The sequence below is a fragment of the Eulemur rufifrons genome, unplaced genomic scaffold (genome assembly GCF_041146395.1).
Source record: "Eulemur rufifrons isolate Redbay unplaced genomic scaffold, OSU_ERuf_1 scaffold_125, whole genome shotgun sequence".
NCBI lineage: Eukaryota > Metazoa > Chordata > Mammalia > Primates > Lemuridae > Eulemur > Eulemur rufifrons.
In genome coordinates, this window is record NW_027182907.1 from 576,061 (window position 1) to 596,403 (window position 20,343).

Consider the following 20,343-nt stretch of genomic DNA (forward strand, 5'->3'; position numbering starts at 1 on the left):
AATAAGTAGGTATTTCAAAAGAAACGTTTCAGGTATGTTGATATTAAATGATATTAAACTTGATATTTCCAAACATATTAGAGAAATGATAAATTATAAGTACAGTAGAAAAAAATTTACTTTAGACTTTATATTGTCTATAATTTAAAAAGATAACATCTCTAATGGTAAATACACCTCCTCCCAATACCTATTAAATTTGCCATCAATGGAAATCCCAAATAAATTATTCTTATTTTTTGACCAGGCAGTTAAAATAAGCATATTTTATATTAATTGGGGAAGGGCCCCATGTCAAAATTCAATTGAAAATTAAGGACTTGCTCTCTCAAACAGCATTTTTCAGATGCACTTTTTAGATAGAAAAATAAGCAAGTAAATCAAGAATCTTCAAAAAGAGAAAACTAAAAAATTCATAATAGCTTTCAAGTAGAGAGAGCTTCTCTATACTTAGCCTTCCTTAAAAAAATTTTTTTCTAAAGTCTTTCCATAGCTATCACATATGAGAAAATCATATTTAATAACACACTGGAACATTACTGTGGATGGCTGTCAGGATGATCTGGATCTGTGGATGCTATAACTCACTTGATCTGTTACTTTCTTCACCACATGCTTCTCATGAAATGGTATTTTATTTTAGATGACAGTGCCCACCTAATGGAATTCTGAAGCCTTAGCATTTACCGCAGCTTTCAAGAAATTAGCTATTTCAATGTAAATTGAACTTATCCAGGAGAAGGTATGTTAAAAGATTCCTCAAGACAATGACTTCCCCTTTGAAGACAAGAATGCTTTAATTTTGGAGTTAATTCAAGTGTTTTCAAACATTTTTCTCCATTACATAAGTATTAAAATAAAGATCATAGGTCTCCCCACCTCCACTGCTCCTGCCTCAAGTTATCTTTATAACGTGAGCTACCATAGTGACAGCAAGAAAATGAGCCAATTATCCACACTTGTTCTTTGATTGCCAGCTATCATCACCAGTGAAATTGGAATTAACCAGAACTTTATATATGGAATGTTTTGATTACCAGGAGTTTCCTGATATCCCTGCCTTTCCACCTCCTGCTTTTGTAGGTAGAATGAGCATAGTTTTTATATTCTGTTAATATTACATACTTTTGGAGACTTATAAAGGTACATTGGGAACATGAAGGCATATCAGTACAAAGACCCAAGAGGTTGATGTGTTTTAGGGAGACAGAATAGCATAACATACTACAGGTTTGGTAGTTATACCCATGGATTGAAACCAATTTGATTATGTCTGTGTGAACTTGGGTACCAGCAATTTAATTGTGTGTCTTCCTTTATTATAAAATCATAACAACATTCCCCTCATGATGCTGTCGTGAAGACTAAATGGAAAATGTACACTGCCTAGTATAGAAGATGCTCAATGATAGACATCTTAAAAAAGAAATGGTAGTGCCACAGGCATTGTTTGTGATAAAACCTAGCTTGCTAGAAACTGCTTACAAAGTGGACTTGCTAAGTGATCTAATGTGCATAGTCAAATTAAAATGTATGTAAGTCAGATTCTCTTGCTATAAACCATAGCATCTAACTAAATTTTTTTAAGTAGTATTTTTAATCCCACTTATGAGAATTAATGTGACAAGCTCTCAACAGAAATCCATTGAAAAATATTTGTATATCTTGCTTTTATGTCCATATGATAAATGCTTAAACTAAGAACCTACATTCTTTAAATTATATTTTACATTTACTTAACATACAAGCTGACCAAACCAGGAAAAAAAAAAAAAAAAAAAACCAACACTGAAAACCTTTACATGGGTCTACCTTTCACTTAAATGCCCAGATAATATCTGGAGAACATAATATATGTTTGATATTTAATACAGGTCTACTTTATAACAGAGTACTGTAAAAAATTAACATAAGAAAGTTGCTTTTAGTCCAGGAGTGGTGGCTCATGCCTTAATCCTAGCACTCTGGGAGGCTGAGATGGGCAGATTGCTAGAGGTCTGGGGTTCGAGACCAGCTGAGCAAGAGCGAGACCCTGGCTCTACTAAAGATTGAAAGAAATTAGCTCGACAACTAAAAATATATAGAAAAAATTAGCCGGGCATGGTGGCACATACCTGTAGTCCCAGCTACTCAGGAGGCTAAAGCAGCAGGTTTGCTTGAGCCCAGGAATTTGAGGTTGCTGTGAGCTAGGCTGATGCCAGGGCACTCTAGCCAAAAAAAAAGAAAAGAAAAATGTAAGTTGCTTTTAAAATCCCTCAGGTGGTTAATACAGTAGGAAAGTTACAAATTAGAATAAAGTTTAAATCATCAGTGCTAACACCTCACAAGTAATTTTAACTCAAATACAATGTATCTTATTTCAGCTTCTGTTCCACAGTACCCTGGACTTACTCTCTTCTGTTACACTTTATTGTGCTTCCTTCAGTAATTGCGTTACTCTGAACTATAAACTCCGCAATGGCGTGAACTCTCTTATCTTGTTCACCTCAGCACCTAGCAAGTGTATGGCACACAGCAGAGTTTCAATAAATAACAATCTATTAATAAATGAAGTTAAGACATTAAAATTGCATATATTCTACTTGTACAAAAAAATGCAATTTTAATGTGATTTTATGAAACAGATTTAATTATGAAGTAACTTGAACTATAAAAGCATTTATTTAAAATAAAACTAGCTTACCTACTATACTTATTATTCAGTTTAAAAAATAAAACTTTGTGTACCAGTTTTCAGCAACACATTTTCCCACTAACATATAAGATAATGTGATCTGGAAATGTATCACTCTCATTTCTGAGGAACATATAGATAACAGTCTATGTGACTCCTTCAAAACTCTAATGCGGCCGGGCGCGGTGGCTCACGCCTGTAATCCTAGCACTCTGGGAGGCCGAGGTGGGCGGATCGTTTGAGCTCAGGAGTTCGAGACCAGCCTGAGCAAGAGCGAGACCCCACCTCTACTAAAAATAGAAAGAAATTATATGGACAGCTAAAATATATATATAGAAAAAATTAGCCGGGCATGGTGGCGCATGCCTGTAGTCCCAGCTACTCGGGAGGCTGAGACAGGAGGATCGCTTGAGCTCAGGAGTTTGAGGTTGCTGTGAGCTAGGCTGACGCCACGGCACTCACTCTAGCCTGGGCAACAGAGTGAGACTCTGTCTCAAAAAAAAAAAAAAAAAAAAAAAAAAAAAAAAAACTCTAATGCAACAGTATTCTATTACCTTCATCATTTCTCTTTTTAATTTTACATAAAGGTAGACAAACTTTTAGCCATTTATGGAGCAAACAGTCTGGAGAATTGCTGATGTTACCAACTTTAACTGAAATCTGCCACATACCCAGTGCAAATGCAACTTTACAATGATTTAATAGTGTGAATAAATTGCTTCAGTGTTTGCACATAAGGGTATTTCTATTGCTATCTGATCAAACACATTTAAAAGATCTTACCCTGCACCTTAATTGTGAAAATATATTCCTAGATGCTAAATTTCCCTTAAAAGAAACCTGAGTTAAAAATCAGATTACTACTCTGAAATAGAAAATATACAAAAAAGATTAACTAAATATCTAATTAGATTATTTGTTGAATTGAGTTAAATGTCTAATTTCCTAAGTTTCCCTCCTAAAGTATGTAATGGATTACATAAATAGTAAGAAAAGTCCAAATAATTTTTATGTTATAGACTATTTCTTTCCATTTGTAACTAATTTTGATATTAAAGCTCGTATAGCATTTTCACAATAGAAACTAAGTAACTTTTTATGAATTTCCTACAGAAAAAGCATAACAGCAGGTACCTACACACACATACACTCTTTCTTTAAAGCAATATTTCATTTCTTTATATGTTTTAAAAATTAAAGTTAAGCCATGATTACTCAAAAAGACTATTTTATTGAGTATTTAGATTTAGAGTCTTATCTCTCTCCCATTATCTTCATTTCAATCATTTACCTCTTATTCCAGGGGTTCTCAAACTTTCATGTGACACGGATCACATTCTCTCTCAAAACATCTGATTCACCCACTTGTCTTCTGTGTGTGTTTTTCTGTTTGTCATGCAATGGGTTGGGATGAGGGGTGTGCTACAAGGAGGGGAACCTTCTATAACTTAAAGGAGGACTGCTATGCTTTTAAGATAATACGTAAGGGTTTTAAGTGAGATAATGTATGTAAATAATTGCACAGTGGCTGATATACAGTAGATGGACAATACATGATATTAATACATATTATTGTAACTCATCTGTGTTATAAAATCGTAGACACCAAAACATTTCAAAAACCAAGACTACTGGGGGGCAAAACACTGATAACCTGCAGTGCAACCTCTGCACAGAGTCTCCGTGCCAAAGCAGATTTATACTTGTTTTGAAATGTGACAGTGGCACTCCCAGTAAATAACTCAAACTTAATACGTGAGAGATACAAATAGACATTGAACTCAAATCAGTTACTTTTTACTTCTTGTGAAAATTCCCAGTAAAAATGTTGGTAAGGGATTAAGGATGATCAAATGAAGAGGTGACAAAGAAATTTTCTTTATTTAGAAAGTCTGCCTCAAACAAATATAAAACATATAACCTGAAACAATTACAGACAGGGTGACAGATATGGGGGAAAATATTAATTAATTAATTAATTTATTTATTTATTTATTTTTTTTTTTTGAGACAGAGTCTCACTTTGTTGCCCGGGCTAGAGTGAGTGCCGTGGCGTCAGTCTAGCTCACAGCAACCTCAAACTCCTGGGCTTAAGCGATCCTTCTGCCTCAGCCTCCCGAATAGCTGGGACTACAGGCATGCGCCACCATGCCCGGCTAATTTTTTGTATATATATATTTTAGTTGTCCATATAATTTCTTTCTATTTTTAGTAGAGACGGGGTCTCACTCTTGCTCAGGCTGGTCTCGAACTCCTGACCTCGAGCGATCCACCCGCCTCGGCCTCCCAGAGTGCTAGGATTACAGGCGTGAGCCACCGCGCCCGGCCTTGGAAAATATTAATTTAAAACCAATGGTTAAAATAAGAACTCTCACAATGTGTATTTCAGATATTTGTATTATTCATCAAAGATTGAGTCATGATAAAAAACATTAAAATTGCTTCAGAGAGGCCGGGCGCGGTGGCTCACGCCTGTAATCCTAGCACTCTGGGAGGCCGAGGCGGGTGGATTGCTCAAGGTCAGGAGTTCGAGACCAGCCTGAGCGAGACCCCGTCTCTACTAAAAATAGAAAGACATTATATGGACAACTAAAAATCTATATAGAAAAAATTAGCCGGGCATAGTGGCGCATGCCTGTAGTCCCAGCTACTTGGGAGGCTGAGGCAGTAGGATCGCTTAAGCCCAGGAGTCTGAGGTTGCTGTGAGCTAAGCTGACGCCACGGCACTCACTCTAGCCTGGGCAACAAAGTGAGACTCTGTCTCAACAAAAAAAAAAAAAAAAAAAAATTGCTTCAGAGAAACAAGCTCTCAGAATTGTAATGAATGCTTATTTTCCAACATTCTGAGATAACTAATGTGCAAAAGCAGAGATTCAGATGTATGCTATGAGAGTTAAATACAAATTAATAAGACAAGTCATATCGTTTGTGAGTATGTCATACCATAATTTCAGATCTCATCCCTTTCCACATTAGTTTAATTACTATTTTCCTGAATTAGATTTGACTCATAAACCATTTTGAGTACCTTCTATGTATGTGACAGCCCATTTTCTGCTTCCTTCTATTCTTAATATGACTTATAAAAAAATAATAATAAGAGCACACCGGGAAAAGCAAAGCAGAAACAAAGCAAACTAAAAACAGAAACTGTCTAACTTCTATCATAGGAAACAACAGTCAAAATCAATGAAGAATGAGGTTTTAGATTATCTATGAATTTCACTTAAATCCATGCTGTGGGCACATGAGGTTTCAAAACCTAAGATACATGGTACATGAGATCCAAATACTAAAACTACCATTTCCAATAGGAAACTTTTATACTGAAACTTTTATACTGGCAGCTTTTAAAAAATAGTGATGGGCATGCATTACACATGTTCCTTCTCCTACTAGAATGAAGAATAAACAAATAAATTTAGAAAGAATTCTTAAGATTAGACTGTCACTGGGAACACAAGACAGCCTATATCAGAACACAGTACGGAAATACGTTTATTGAGACTACAGGTTGAGGATCCGTGTTTCCTAAATCAACTTGAAATAATGTATTGTAAGAAGGAGCTCAACTTGTGTTAACCTATCTTTGCAGTGCTCATTATGAGCCAGACACTGTTTCAAGTGCTTTAAAAATGGTAACTCATCTAATCTTCACAATAACCCTATGAGTTTGCTGCAATACTATCCCCCTTGTTTTTCATATACGGAAACTGAGACAAGGCATGGCAAGTTAAAGTGATTTGCCCAAGGTCACTCTGCTAGTAAAGGACAGAGGTGAGACTCAAACCTGAGCTGTTGCGTCTCAAAGTCTGTGCTCTTCATCATTTTGCCATGTTAATTCTCTAATGACAAAGGAAAGAAAAGCCAAATGAACAAAAAAACCCTTATCACCCTGTAAAAAAAATTAAATATTAAATCCAAGTTAAGGTTTGCAAACAGTGAAAAGTTTTAACTATCAAGGATAAGACTATTTTCTCCATTTTTTTTTTTTTTTTGAAGACACATCCTCTTTCCTTAAATGTAATGATGGTCTCTGTGTAGAATTCAATTGAAAGACAAGGAAGATAAAGACAATCTGACATTAGAGGGTTAGGGCTTTAAGTAGGCAAGTTAGAGAAGCATTTGATACTTCTATGACAAATGTTAAAATTCTTAGCTCGCTCCAATTAGTGTCTCAATTAAGGTATGCCAAAGGGTATGAATGCCCCTGTTATACACTATCTGAACAACCCTAAAAAGAAAAAGGAGGGGGGCTTACAGAAGGGTAAGAGTTCAAACAAACATACATCATTTACTGAAGCATGCAAGATGACATCTACTCAAAGCACCAACATAACCACATCCTAGGAATGTTCAGTATGAACTAAAGAGCTAAATTTTAACATTTTAATTGATTTTTCTTTGTAAAGCTGGAAGGACATGCTTATTTAAATACCTCACAAATGGTAATTGCAAAAATAAGGTGCCCAATTTAGAGAATATAAAAGGGAGATTCAGTTTTCATATCAGCAATTTCTATGGAAAACAAAGACATTGTAAAATACAGAAATCCCCTTAATCACATACTTAAATAAGAAAAATATTTTGATTGTGTCATAATTAAATACTATATCTTCTGATCTCTGATTCTGTATCCTGGTCATCTTATAAAGATGACTCAACCGAAAATAATGCCTGTAATGTAATCTGCATCAATTAGTCAAAGACAACTAAATAATATGCCTGTACAGAAAATCATATTTTATCTCCTGCCTGTACAAATCAGACATTGAAAAGAATTACAAAGATGACCTTGCCTACCGGAAAGCACTCAAACCTTTAAACTTTTAAAGTAAAACCAACATTCTCTCTCTGATAATTTAAGACCATTAATTAGAACCAATGACCCCAAAATCTGAAAAGTTTACACATCCCATTATTAGTAAGCTGATACTACTCTGCTTCTCAGTTTAAAAGTAAACAAGTAAACATTAATTTTCTGCCTGTGGACAAACAGATTAGATTATTTTTAAGAATGCTCTTGCCTCCATGAGACACAGCTGACCGTGGGGTACAGAATGCCACAGTGAGGCAGAGCAAGGACTCAGGACCCCCCTAATAACCCAGCATGCCTGGAGGATGCCCCCTCCTTGAGAGGGCCACCTGGGCATCACTTCCAACCTCACAAACATGCTTATTCCCGGGAACAATGTTTACACTTTATATGACACGGGGTACTACATGCTCTGGATAGGACACTGGGCACTGCGTACACAGCTTATGTGACAAGAATACTACATACACACCAAACATGACATCAGGTGCTACAGACACATGATAAGTGACACGAGGTACTGTGCTAGGCACACACTGTATGACACTGAGTACTGCATACATACTGTACATGACAGCAGGGTCCCTTGCACACACAGCATAGAGCATCAGGTACTGCATACACACTGTACATGACACTAGGTACTGCACACGCGCTGTATGAGACAGTGGGGTACTGTATGCATACTGCATAGAACACCAGGTCCTGCATCTACACTGTATATAACACCGGATATGTACACTGGGTACACAGCACAAGAGACAAGGATACTGTATGCACACCAAATATGACAACAGTTATTACATATACGATGTATATGATAGTTGGTCCTGCATACACACTGTATATGACACTGGGAACTGGGTACACAGCACAAGTGACAAGGATACTGTATGCACACTGTATATAACACCAAATACTATGTATACATTGTATGTGATGCCAGATACTATGCATATAGTGTACATGACACTGAGTACTGTGTACCCAGCATGACAAAGATACTGCATACACAGCAGTCCTATGTATATACTATATGCTGTACATTGTGTACTGCGTACTGAGCATGACAAGGATACTATCTACACTCTACATGACACCTGGTACTATGTACATACCGCATGACACCAAGTACTATGTATATACTGTATTTATGACACTGAGTACCATGCGCATAGCGGAAGTGACAAGAATACTCCTTACACACCATGTATGACATGCAGTACTATGTATACACCATTGTATATGACACCAAGTACTTCGTATACACTGTATGAGACAACAGGTAGCGCTTGCGTACACAGCGTGACAAGGACAGTGTGTACACACAGTACATAACACTAGGTACTATGTACACACTGTATATGGCATTGGGTACTATGTAATACTGTATATGACACTCGGTACTGCATACACAGCTTAAGTGACAAGGATGCCGTGTACACACAGCATGACTCTGAGTACATACCACATACGACCCTGCATAGGGCGCCGTGTGAAACACCAGGTGTTGTGCACACCCCGCAAAGCGCACACACACACACACCCCGCAAGCGCCTCCACAGCTGGCTCTGGAGAGAAGCGCGAGGCAGGACAGAGCAAAGGAAAGTTGGCGGCCGGCCGCCCCCAAGGAGCCCCCTCGTCCCGGCGCGACCCGGCAGCTTCTCCCCAGAGCTCCGGCGGGAGGCGGCGGCGGACCCCGCAGGACGGTCCCGGAGGCCCGCGAGGACCCGTTGAGGCAGAGGCGGCCTCGCTCCCGGGGTCGCCCGCAGCCCCCGGGACACGCACGGACCCCGCCTGGCCTCGGCCGACCCTGCGCCACGGCTCCCACCGCCCACGGCGCCCGGAGCCCGCGAAGCGTCCTCTCCTCTCTGCCGTCCGCACGCCGGGCCGCGCTGCCGCCGGCCCCACCGCGCACGGCCCGAGGCCTGGCCGGGCGGGCGTCCTCACGCGACTCCCCGGCTTCCCGGCCCGAGGGGTCGCAGGGCGGAGGCGGGCGTCCTCACGCGACTCCGCGGCTTCCCGGCCCGAGCAGGCCCCGCGCCGTCCTCCCAGGCCTCCGCCCTGCGCCCCCGGGCTTTCCCCGCCATTGTTCTCCGGCTCCGCCGCCGCCCGGCGCCTCTGGGGCCTGAGCCGGGACGGGCGGGGGTGGGGGGGGGCCATGTTGGTGGCGCCGCCTCAGAGGACGCCGCGGGGGCCCCGCCGCCCGCACTTACTGTGTGTCCTCACCAGCCGCGGCCCCGACTAGGCGGGAAGTTAAGCGCCGTCGCCGGGAAAGTTGGCGTCCCCGCGGTCCGCTCCTCCCTGCCGCCCGGCCGCCCGGATAGGCCGTGCCCGCCGGAGCCCTGCACGCGGCTCCTACCTCCGCTCCGCCCGGCTCCCGCGCCGCTGCCGCAGCCGCTTCAGCACGTTCCGCGCAGCCGCAGTCGCCCTCCGTCCCCACAGGCACCAAGGCTGCAGCCGGCGTCCGAGGTCCTAGTGCCGCTGGTTCTGCAGGCAACAAAACCGGCCACCTGGTTTTAATATCTTTTTAATCCGTGGTCAAGAGGAATTGCAGACAGGTGCTACATTCCCATTCCGTGCATATGCAAAAAGGACTGCAACAAGAACAGGACCAGCCGTTACCAATTTGGCAAAGTCACCCCAAATCTGCGTTCCAAGTAGGTTGTCTATCAAAGTCAGTCTGTATCTGACATCTAACGGGAAGAGATCCCGTACACCTGTGGTTTAAGGAAGTATCAGCCATAAGCATACTTTTATAATGCTCACATATTTTCCCTCTTGTCCTTTCTCTTAGGAATTTGGAAGGAAGACCTTTCAGCTAAAATGTCTTGCTCTCGTTATCAGTGGGCATATGTACTTATACTTAGTTTCAGTTACCAGCAGTCAAGTGAGGTCTGAAAATAGGCAAGTACAGTACAGTAAGTTATTTTGAGAGAGAGAGAGAGACCACATTCACATAACTTTTGTTATAGTATTTTCTTATAATTCTTCCATTTTAATATTATGGTTGTAAATCTCTTATTATGCCTAATCTAGGAATTAAACTTTATCATAAACATGTATGTGTATGAAAAAAATCATAGTATAAGTAAGGTTTGATAGTATCCTGGTTTCAGGCGTCCACAGGGGCCTACCTGAGAATAATCGGAAACAGACTACAGGCCCCAACTTCCTCTTTCCCTGGGCATGGAAGCAAGACTTCGTCCCAGGATTGCTCAGGAGTCCCGGCTCCTCCCACAGAGGGCGTGGCCATCCCATCGCCTCTCAACAGGGACCGGAAGCCCCGCCTGCTCTTACATTGGGGAGGGTGCATTGGCTAAATGTCCTGTCACTCTGGGCAAGGGGCCCGGCCTCCTCTCAAACAGTTCGCTGTGGCCCGACCTCCTCTAACAGTGGGTGCAATGCAATGGCCCCTCCTTCTCTCACGCAGGGCACAGCAGCCACACCTGTTCTCACACTGGATTCGGGCCCCCAACTCCTCTGATACAGAGTACAGGGCCCAACCTCCTCTTCTGCAGGGCATGGGGGCCCCACCCCCACTCAGGATTCGCTAAGGGGTCCAGGGTGCTGCCCCCATAGGGTGTGGCCATTCCACCTCCCCTCATGGATGTTGCGGTAGCCCCGCCTGCAATAGCGGCGGGGGTAGCGGGGCGAAGGGGCTAAAACTTCTCACTCTGGACAAAGGGCCCCGCCTCCTCTCAAGCAAAGCATTGTGACCCTGCCCCTTCTAACAGTGGGTGGGACGCATTGGCCCCTGCTTCTCTCACCCAGGGCACAGAGGGCCGCCTCCTGTCAAACACGGCGCAGGTGTCCAGCTTCCTGTCACGCAGGGCATGGAGCCCCTCCTCTTCTGTGGGGGGAGGCGCATTGGCCCCTCCTCTCCTCACGCAGGGCAGGGAGGGCCGCCTCATATTAACCAGTTCGCAGGTGCCGCGCCTCCTCTGATGCAGGGCACATGGCTCCCCCTACTCTCACACATGATTCGAGTCCCCACATCCTCAGGCACGGTACAGGGAACCACCTCCTCTGCCGTCGGGCATGGGGGCCCCAATTTCTCCCAGGCATGGCTCAGGAGCCCCGCCTCCTCCCCATAGGGCGTGGCCATCACACCTCCCCCATGCAGGACACGGCAGCCCCGCCTGCTCTAACGGTGTTGAGAGTGCATTGGCTAAACCTCCTCACTCTGGGCAAGAGTCCCTGTCTTCTCTTAAACAGCGCGTTGTGGCCCCGCCTTTGGTAACAGTAGGTGGGATGCGTTAGCTCCATCTCCCCTAATGCAGGGAAAAGTCTCCACTTCTCACGCAGGACATGCCAGCCCCACCAAGACACATCTATTGGTCATCCAACTTTCTCTAAATCCCAGGGTTGAGGACTGTCCTACAGAGCAGGGCTGATCTGTGGGCTGTGTCAGGTTCTCTAAGTCCCTGGAAAGGATACACAGAGGCTCCTGTCTTCCACCCTAAAGTCTCACTCCTCTGAGCTCCCCTGAGCTCGTGCGTCGGGAATGTGGCTCCATCTACCCTATGTTCTGTACTGAGGGAGCTGAGTTGCGTTCAAAACCTCCAAAACTGTAGGTAGAAGGGCTCCTTCCCTGTTTTGTATTAAAGGGTCTTCCCCAAACTTCACTTGAATTCACAAGAGTGACCTGCACCCAGCCCCAGGCCCGTGCCAACCTCACACAGTCCTGCGTCGCTACAGGCGGCCTGGGCAGGGGAGCGGCCCAGGAGGTGCAAGGGGGCACACCCCATGGTTGAGAGTGGAGCCCCCTCCTCCTGGTCACTCCCTGACAGACACCAGCAACTGTGCCTGTGCGGACTCTGCACCAAGGTCGCAGGTCACATGTTGTCCTCACAGACTCCACCAACTGTGACTGCTCAGAGTCCCGGCCAGGGTCACAGTTCGTGTGAAATTCAAATTCCAACGACAATGACACACCCACTCACACTCACCAGAAAGGGTAATGTTAAAAAAAATGGAACCCCTGATTTGGGGTTAACCGTGATGAGCTGGGAGCGCGTGGCTGCTGCCAAACACACGGCGAAACACACGGGAGGACTTACCGTGAAGCCGCAGACCTCACACGGCAAGGACGCCGGAGACTCTGAAGGCGGGACACAGAGGACGGTGCGCGGCGACGCCACGTTCCCGGGAAGGACGGAATTGCTGTAAGGAAACTGTGTTCATGAGCAACCACCTGAACGCCCTGCCAGTGACGCAGAGAGGACAGCGACCTCCCTCACAGAGGCTGAGCCAGACCCACGTCCAGCTCAGAGGCTGCTACCCCATTGGGGCGGAGAGGCCACCGCGCGGACGTCACACCCGTGGCCACCACGTCCTGGGCGGGGGGGACCTCGGTGGGGTGGGGAGTGCGGGTGCCCCGTTTCCACATGTCCCCACGGAGCCCCTCCCGGGTCTCTGAGGACCGGCCGCCCCTCAGCAGGCGGCTGCGCACGGGAAGGCGGTGCCCGCGGGGCTCGGACGGGAAGGTCGCACTCACCCTCGGGGCCTCGCGTCTCAGGGCGGACGAGGAGGTCGCGGTCGCTTCGGGTCTGAGGCCAGGCCGGGGGGCGGCATGGAGGCGGTGCCCGCGGGGCTCGGAAGGGAAGGTCGCACTCACCCTCGGGGCCTCGCGTCTCAGGGCGGACGAGGAGGTCGCGGTCGCTTCGGGTCGGAGGCCAGGCCGGCGGGCGGCATGGAGGCGGCGCCTGCGGGGCGACGCTAACGTGGCGGCACCGCGTCCTCTCACGCCGCGGGCACAGCCGCCGCGGGACATGAAGGGCGCTGCGCCACCTGGTGGCCCGCGTCGGCACTGCAGCCCTCGCTGCTCATCGGGGCGGGGACGGCGGCGCCAGGGAGCCCTCCTGGCCTTGCCGGAGAGTCAGTGAGACTCCGAGTTCAGCGTCTTCCCAGCCAGGATCTGGAAATGGAAAGTCAGATGGGCTCACTGTCCTGTGTTTTTCAGAAAATCGGGGAGGGAGGGAACAATAAAGGGGAAAGCATATATAATGAAATAAGTGTAGCTATAAACTTTACAACGGACATCAAAATTCATTCAAAACCATCCTCACACTTCAACTGCAATGCAAAACTTTAAAGATTCGGGGAAGAAACAAAAAAGAAAATTGACGTGGCCTTGGGTTTGGTGATGGGTTTTAACACACAACAACAAAAAGAACCTGATCCACAACAGAAAAAGAATACCATGGCTGTTATAACGTGCAATAGCCATCCTCTGTGAAAGACCCAATTCAGAGAATAAAAAGACAAGCCACAGAATGACAAGAAATACCTGCAAAATACATACCGGAGGAACAATTCACATTCTACATATAAAAAGAAGCCTTAAAACTCAACAATAAGGAGACAAACTCCTCGATTAAAAGGCGGTACAGATCTCAACACACACCTGACCAAAGAACATATACAGATGGCAGATAATCATACAAAAAGATGCTCAGCATCATATATCGTTAGGGAATAGCAGATTCCAGCAGCAATGAGATAGCAGAGAACAGCTGCTAGAATGACTAAACACAAAAAAAAAAAAACAAAAACCCACAAAAAGAACAAACCACAGCTGGAGGAAAGGCAGGAATTCTCATTCATTGCTGGTAGAATGCGCAAGGGTACACAGTCACTCTGGAAGACAGCGTAGAAGACTAGAATATGCCACCCCAAGATATAGGTCTTTTTCTTGCCGTTATTGTTTTGGACGGGGTCTCTGTGACCCAGGCGGGAGTCCAGTGGCATGAACACAGATCACTGCCACCTTGAACTTCCACGCTGGAGCGATCCTAAGCCTCCCAAGTAGCCGGGACTACAGGCATGAGCCACTCCTGCCAAATAAATTTTTATGTGTGTGTACGGATGGGTCCTTGCTATATTGCCCAAGGGTGACTGGCATGCAGACCAGGGCTCATCCATTGGATGTTCCAGATTCTCTACATGTCGGGGGGGGGTAGGGGACTGGCCTACAGACCAAGGCTCAACTGTGGGAAGTCCCAGGTTCCCTAAAGCCCAGGGGGGATTGGCCTACACAGCAGGGCTCATCTGTGGGATGTCCCAGGTTCTCTAAATCACAGGGTGGGAGAGGCCTACAGACCAAGGCTCAACTGTGGGACATCCCAGGTTCCCTAAACCCCTGGGGGGGGGGCCTGGCCTACAAACGACGGATTAGCCGTGGGATGTCCCAGCTTCCCTAAATCCCTGGGGGGACTGACCTACAGACCAAGGCTCCTCTGTGGGCTGCCCCAGGTTCCCTAAATCCCTGGGGGGCACTGGCCTACAGACCAGGGTTCATCTGTGGAATGGTCCAGGTCCCCTTAATTCCTGGGGGAGACTGGCGCACCTACCAGAGCTCATCTGTGGGCTGTCCCATATTCCCTACATCCCTAGGGGGACTGGCGTACAGACCACAGCTCATCCTCGGGATGTCCCAGGTCTTTAAATACCTGGGGGGACTCATCTACAGACCAGGGATCATCTGTGGCCTGTCCCAGGTTCCCTAAATCCCTGTTGGGGAGTGGCCTAAAAACCGGGGCTCCTCTGTGGGCTGTCCCAGGTCCCACAAATCGCTGAGGGTGCTTATCCAAAAAAAAAAAAAAAAAATGCCATGCACTTTTTATTTAACATATGACAGCCTGCTTACATTGTTCTTTATCATCGCTATTAGATTTCTTATCAACACCAGACTGAGAGTGGTAAATTGTCAAGAAATACACATTTCTTCCTCCAAGAAATACACATTTAAAGAAAAACTATCACAACTCTCTACCACGAAAATTTGAGGGATTCCTTCCCTTCCTATTCCTAGGAACAACAATCACAAAGAGCTAATAGCCAGCAAGTCTAAAATCTAAAACTTCTGTTTGAATGTATACATTACTTTCCACAATGTAGAAACTACTACAAGCATCGACAAGTCAAAAGGGTCCACCAAAATTCAAAAGCTAACTGCAAAAATCATTGGTAATCTACATTATTTTGTAAAGATCAAGATTGGCTTTGGAGTACATTGACTCAGACTGCTGAAGAGGCCAAATATTGTTTTAAACATATATAAATAAGATAAAAATAGGCAATGCAACCTTGGAATAAATGCAATACTAAAAATTTCATCTTCTTTTTAATAAACAGTTCCATCGGTTGTAAAACTACAGGTAAAGTCCATATATGGAACCACAAATTATTACTAACAATCCTTCCAATTTCAGCACTACCAAGTTAATACTGTATTTGTCTGTCAATAGTAAAGAAAAGGACAAAATAAATTCCTGAAATGGTGCTTTACTTAAAAACGTTTCTTATGGAAAAGGAATCCAAGGTTTATCATCAGTGATTTTTAAAAATAGAAAATATTTCTGTTGCAAAGATTATTTACAGAACACAGAACCAGAAGTCCATGACCTTTCAATAAATACACTGTACTAAAGAGTACAAGAGTACTAAGAGAGAGATAATAAAAACACCAGTCTGTTAAATCTCTTCCTCCCTTCTTTTTAAAATGTAGACAGATTTTATTAAACTGACAATATGAAAGTGTAACCCAGTAATCTTAGCCCTCTTAAGTTACTTATGATCTTTTCAATAGACTGTTATGAATTTACAGTTCCTGCAGTTCACCTGCCACCTTTCCCAATTTAAAGCAGACACTAGGGGTTGAAGACAGTCTCCACTTGCAACATCAATTATAAGAAAGAACTTTATGCTCGTTTTAGAAAAGGATTATTGTGAGTTTTGTTCGGCCCCAGAAACACCGCTCAGCACAGATCTCAGCACATAAGAGATGTTTAATGAATATCTCTTGAGTAAATGGTAATGTTGAATTGTATTAGTGCAACATTAGTTTTTTTTTCGTCCTTCCATTTACAGTTCTCCCTTGTTGGAAATGAAACTCAAGACCACAGCAGTCCCTCAAAAACACATAAACAACTTTATTCACAATGAAAAATAAAGCTGGGTCTCAAAATACAATCCCAGCGCCATCTTTATGTTCTCCATTATTTTTAAAGAAAATGAGAAATAAAGCCTGTTTTTAAGAAATAGATCATGTATACCAACTTTTCTCAAAATAAAAAATTCACTTTTCAAACTTACTTTCTATGTTAGTAGTACTGAGAGTAACAACTGATGGTTCCAAAGTAGGCACAGATTGGGTAAAAATCCAAAACAAGCATAGAAACAAAACTACATGTTTTTTGCCAACGTTTTTTCCTTAATCTTAGTCAAAAGGGTATGTGCCTAAATTTTACTAGATGTGAGACCAGCTTTGTCTGATGCTTCCAGATTCATTCGTTCAACAAATATTTTAATGAGCCTCTACTGTATTCCAAGCCCTTTAACGTTTGCGTCTGCAAACTGCACACCACCACCGAATTCCTCTACGAAGCCTTATCATTTAAAAGAATGGCAAGGTAATAAGGAATCTCAACACCGTTTCTTGCACACATTAAGTCAGTGGATTGGGGCGCTTTTTCAGCCGTTAAAGCGGCATCAGCGAGCCGCTGCCGACCACACCCGGGACCCAAAATCACAACCAGGAGCCACAGCCGGTGAAACCACCTGTGAGAGTCGTCCGCGCTCCTCCTCCGAGGAGGCGGCCGGGGCTTCCGCTCCGAGCCCAGCGAGCTCCGCTGCGGGACCGCGGGCGGGACGCGCCGGGCGCCTCGGGCGACAGTCCGGCTCCAGAGCCCGGGTCCCCGCCCCGCCCATTCTCACCTGGAGCCCCCGGGCCGTCCCCGCCCGCCCCTCGCGCCACCCTGGCGACCGCCAGACCCGCCGAGGGGGGGAGGGGTCTGCGTTTCCGCTTTACCGCGGCGGGCGGTGGGCGCCTCGGTCGCCCGCCTGCCTGAATTCCGAGCTGAGCTCGGGTCCCTTCCTCAGAGGGAAGGGACGAAGCCCAAAGGGCGGGTCCTCGGGGAAGAGACCTCGCCCGAAGCTGGAAACGGAGCCGCCGGCTCGGCCCGGAGCCCACGGGCGGCTCTCACGGCAGAGCCCCCTGGCACCGCGGTTCGGGGCTTCAGGCCGCCGCCCAAGGGCCCGAGAGGGCGAGGCGCGGGGCCGGCGCCGCACTCACCGTCACCTCTGTCTCGGCCGCCCGCTCCCGCAGCACCGCTCTCTGGCCGGCTCCGCGGCTCCTGCCGCCCTCACGCCCGCAGCTGCGCTCCCGGCGCGCTCGCCCCGCCCAGACTGGTGCGCGGGCGCACCCGGAGGCGTCGCGCGCTCCCAGGGCGACGGGGGGCGGGGCCTCATCAGGCAACCGCGGCGGCTGCCGTGCCGGCCCCGCCCCCGGGCCGGCCCAGCCAGGCCCCGCCCCGGCCAGGCCCCGCCCCCGGGCCCGCCCCGGCCAGGCCCCGCCCCGGCCAGGCCCCGCCTCGGGATGGGCGGGCGGCGCCACCCCCACCTTGGAGCCGCGCAGGCTGGGCGGCCGCTGCTGTGGGGAACCGGCCGCGGACAGCAGGGGGTGGAGCCTGCGCGGGACAGCGCGCGCGGAAGATGGCCACCGAGCCTGCGCGGGAGCGCGCGGGAGCCTCTTCCCAGCCTGGCCCGCAGGCGGCTGCGGCTCGCGCCCGCCCGGCCACGGAGGGGCGGTTTCTGCGCGCGGTGTGGGCCGCGGCCGCGCCCTGAGGAGGAAGCGGGGTGCCGAGCTGGCGGGGGACGAGGTGTCTGTCGGTCGCAGTTGAGACCTCGAGGTCCTGAAACCCTCCGACCATTGTTTTTTTCAATGTCACAGTCAGAATCATTTTGTCATTCACTGGCTTCAGGCCCAGCACTTCCAGCTGGCATTTGCAATGCGAAAACTGTTCGTGCCCCAGACCCCTGTGACTCCTCCCCGGGATCGCATACGTCCCAGAAGTCGAGACACGTGACAGTGTCCCAGTCTAGCGGCCAGTACTCCACCAAAGGACCCGCCAAACTCTGCCTGTGGTCAAAGGGACAGAGAGAGCCAGGTGCTGGTGTCAGGGCATCCTTCCAGCTGCTCAGGCCACAAACTTTGGCGTCATCCTTGGTCCCCTCACACTCTCATTTTCACTTCCAATCTGCCAAGAAAGCTCGTTGGTTCCACTTCCAAAATAAATCAGACTAGTTCTCACCTGCGTTACTTCCAGCATCTCAATGATACCTCAGTGACCTACTAAACCGCAGGGCCTCCCTGCCCATCATCTACTCCGTTTACTGTCAAAACAGCCGGAATATCCTCTCACAAGGAAATGTCACTTAGCGTTGATACTTAGCCTGAGCCAGGTATTTAAAATTGCAACCGCCAGACACCAATTCTCGATCCTTCCTACTTCATTCTTTTTCTTTTCTTCCCATGACACTTCACACCTGGGTAGCGATCTCTATGGTCAGCTTTCCGGATCTATGGTTAGGCATTCACAGATTCAACTAACCGCAGATCAAAAATATTCAGGAAAAAAAATTAAATAACACAAGAAATACAGTATAACAACTATTTATATAGCGTTTACATTGTATTTGGTATTGTAAGTAATGTAGAGATCATTTGAAGTATACAGGAGGATATATATGAGTTATATATTATGCCATTTTATATTAGGGACTTGAGCATCCACAGATTTTGGTATTGGTGGGGATCCTGGAACCAATCCCCTAAAGATTCTGAGGTATGACTGTATTTATTTTACATGTTTACCTTTTAGTGTCTCTCTGGTCTTCGCCGGTAGAAGCTGGGATTTTTGTCTGTTTTGTTCAACTGATGTACCCAAGTGCCTAGAATAAACGAAAAATTTTTAAATTCCCTGAGATAATAAAAAGTGTAAAGCAACAAAAAAAATGACCCGTTTTGTATTTTAAATTTCCTCTTGGTTTCAATTTCTATTAGTTAATTTGGTCAATATTATATTCATAACACTCTCCTTACATATTTAATTTAGCCTTTAAGATTTAAAACAAAGCAATTTAAAGCCACAGACAGTTTGGATTTTGTTTGTTTGTTTGTTTCTCTCTGTCTTTGAGACAGGGTCTTGCTCTGTCACCTGGGCTAGAGTGCAGTGGCGTCATAATAGCTCTCTGCAACCTCCAACTCCTGGGCTCCAGGGATCCTGCTGCCTCAGCCTCCTGAGTAGCTGGGACTACAGGCACACCCCACCACATCTGGCTAATTTTTCTTTCTAGTTTTTGTCGAGACTGGGTCTCACTCTTGCTCATGTTGGTCTTGAACTCCTGACCTCAAGCGATCCTCCTTCCTCAGCCTCCTAGAGTGCTAAGATTACAGGCATGAGCCACCATACCATACCATACCATGCCCGTCCCCGCCTCCCACGTCCCTCCCGTGTCCGCCCCTCCCCAGCCCCGCGCCGAAGCTCCGCTGTTCCCCCCGTGGCCACACGGGGGCGCAGCCGGACAGCGGGCGAGGGCGGGGAGGGGCGGGGCGGGGCGGGAGGACCGGGATGGGGAGAGGACGGGGAGGGGCGGGGAAGGGGCTGCCGGGGAGGCGGGGGTCTGGCGTGTGAAGGGGCGGATGGGGGATGGGCGGTCAGGTGGAGGAAGGGGCGGGAGGCGGGCCCAGGAGGTCGGGCCTCGCGCGAAACTTGGGGGGAAGCCCTGAGGGGTCCCCGGGAGCGGAGCCTTCAGCCCGCGGCCTTACCCTCCCAGGGCTGGGGGTGCGCTGGGCCCCACGGCCGCCTCGAAGGGGTGCGGGGTCTCGGGAGCTCCTGCCAAGGCTGCTCCGCCCCGGGCCGCGGGCAGAGGGTCCCAGAGCCGGGCGTGTAGCTGTGGGCGCCGGGCCCACCTGGGAAAGCCCAGGCAGCGCTGGGAAGCGGGAGGCGGGGCCTTTCCCTCCTCCGTGTTTAAGGCTTCAGGTGGCCCTGTGGCCTGGCGGGCCGCA

The 20,343-nt window shown here is 47.1% G+C and overlaps 1 long non-coding RNA gene across 2 annotated transcripts in view; it reads right to left on the reverse strand.

Annotated features, from left to right (window-relative positions):
* Positions 1-17,649, reverse strand: part of LOC138379714 (uncharacterized) — a 171,056-nt gene extending 153,407 nt beyond the window's left edge. The window contains exon 1 of one of the 2 annotated variants that reach the window (XR_011232277.1): positions 17,569-17,649. This is a non-coding gene — a long non-coding RNA (uncharacterized lncRNA). The remainder of the gene's footprint in view (positions 1-17,568) is intronic. The other variant, XR_011232280.1, reaches the window with a different exon arrangement.
* Between the last annotated feature and the right edge of the window lie 2,694 nt (positions 17,650-20,343).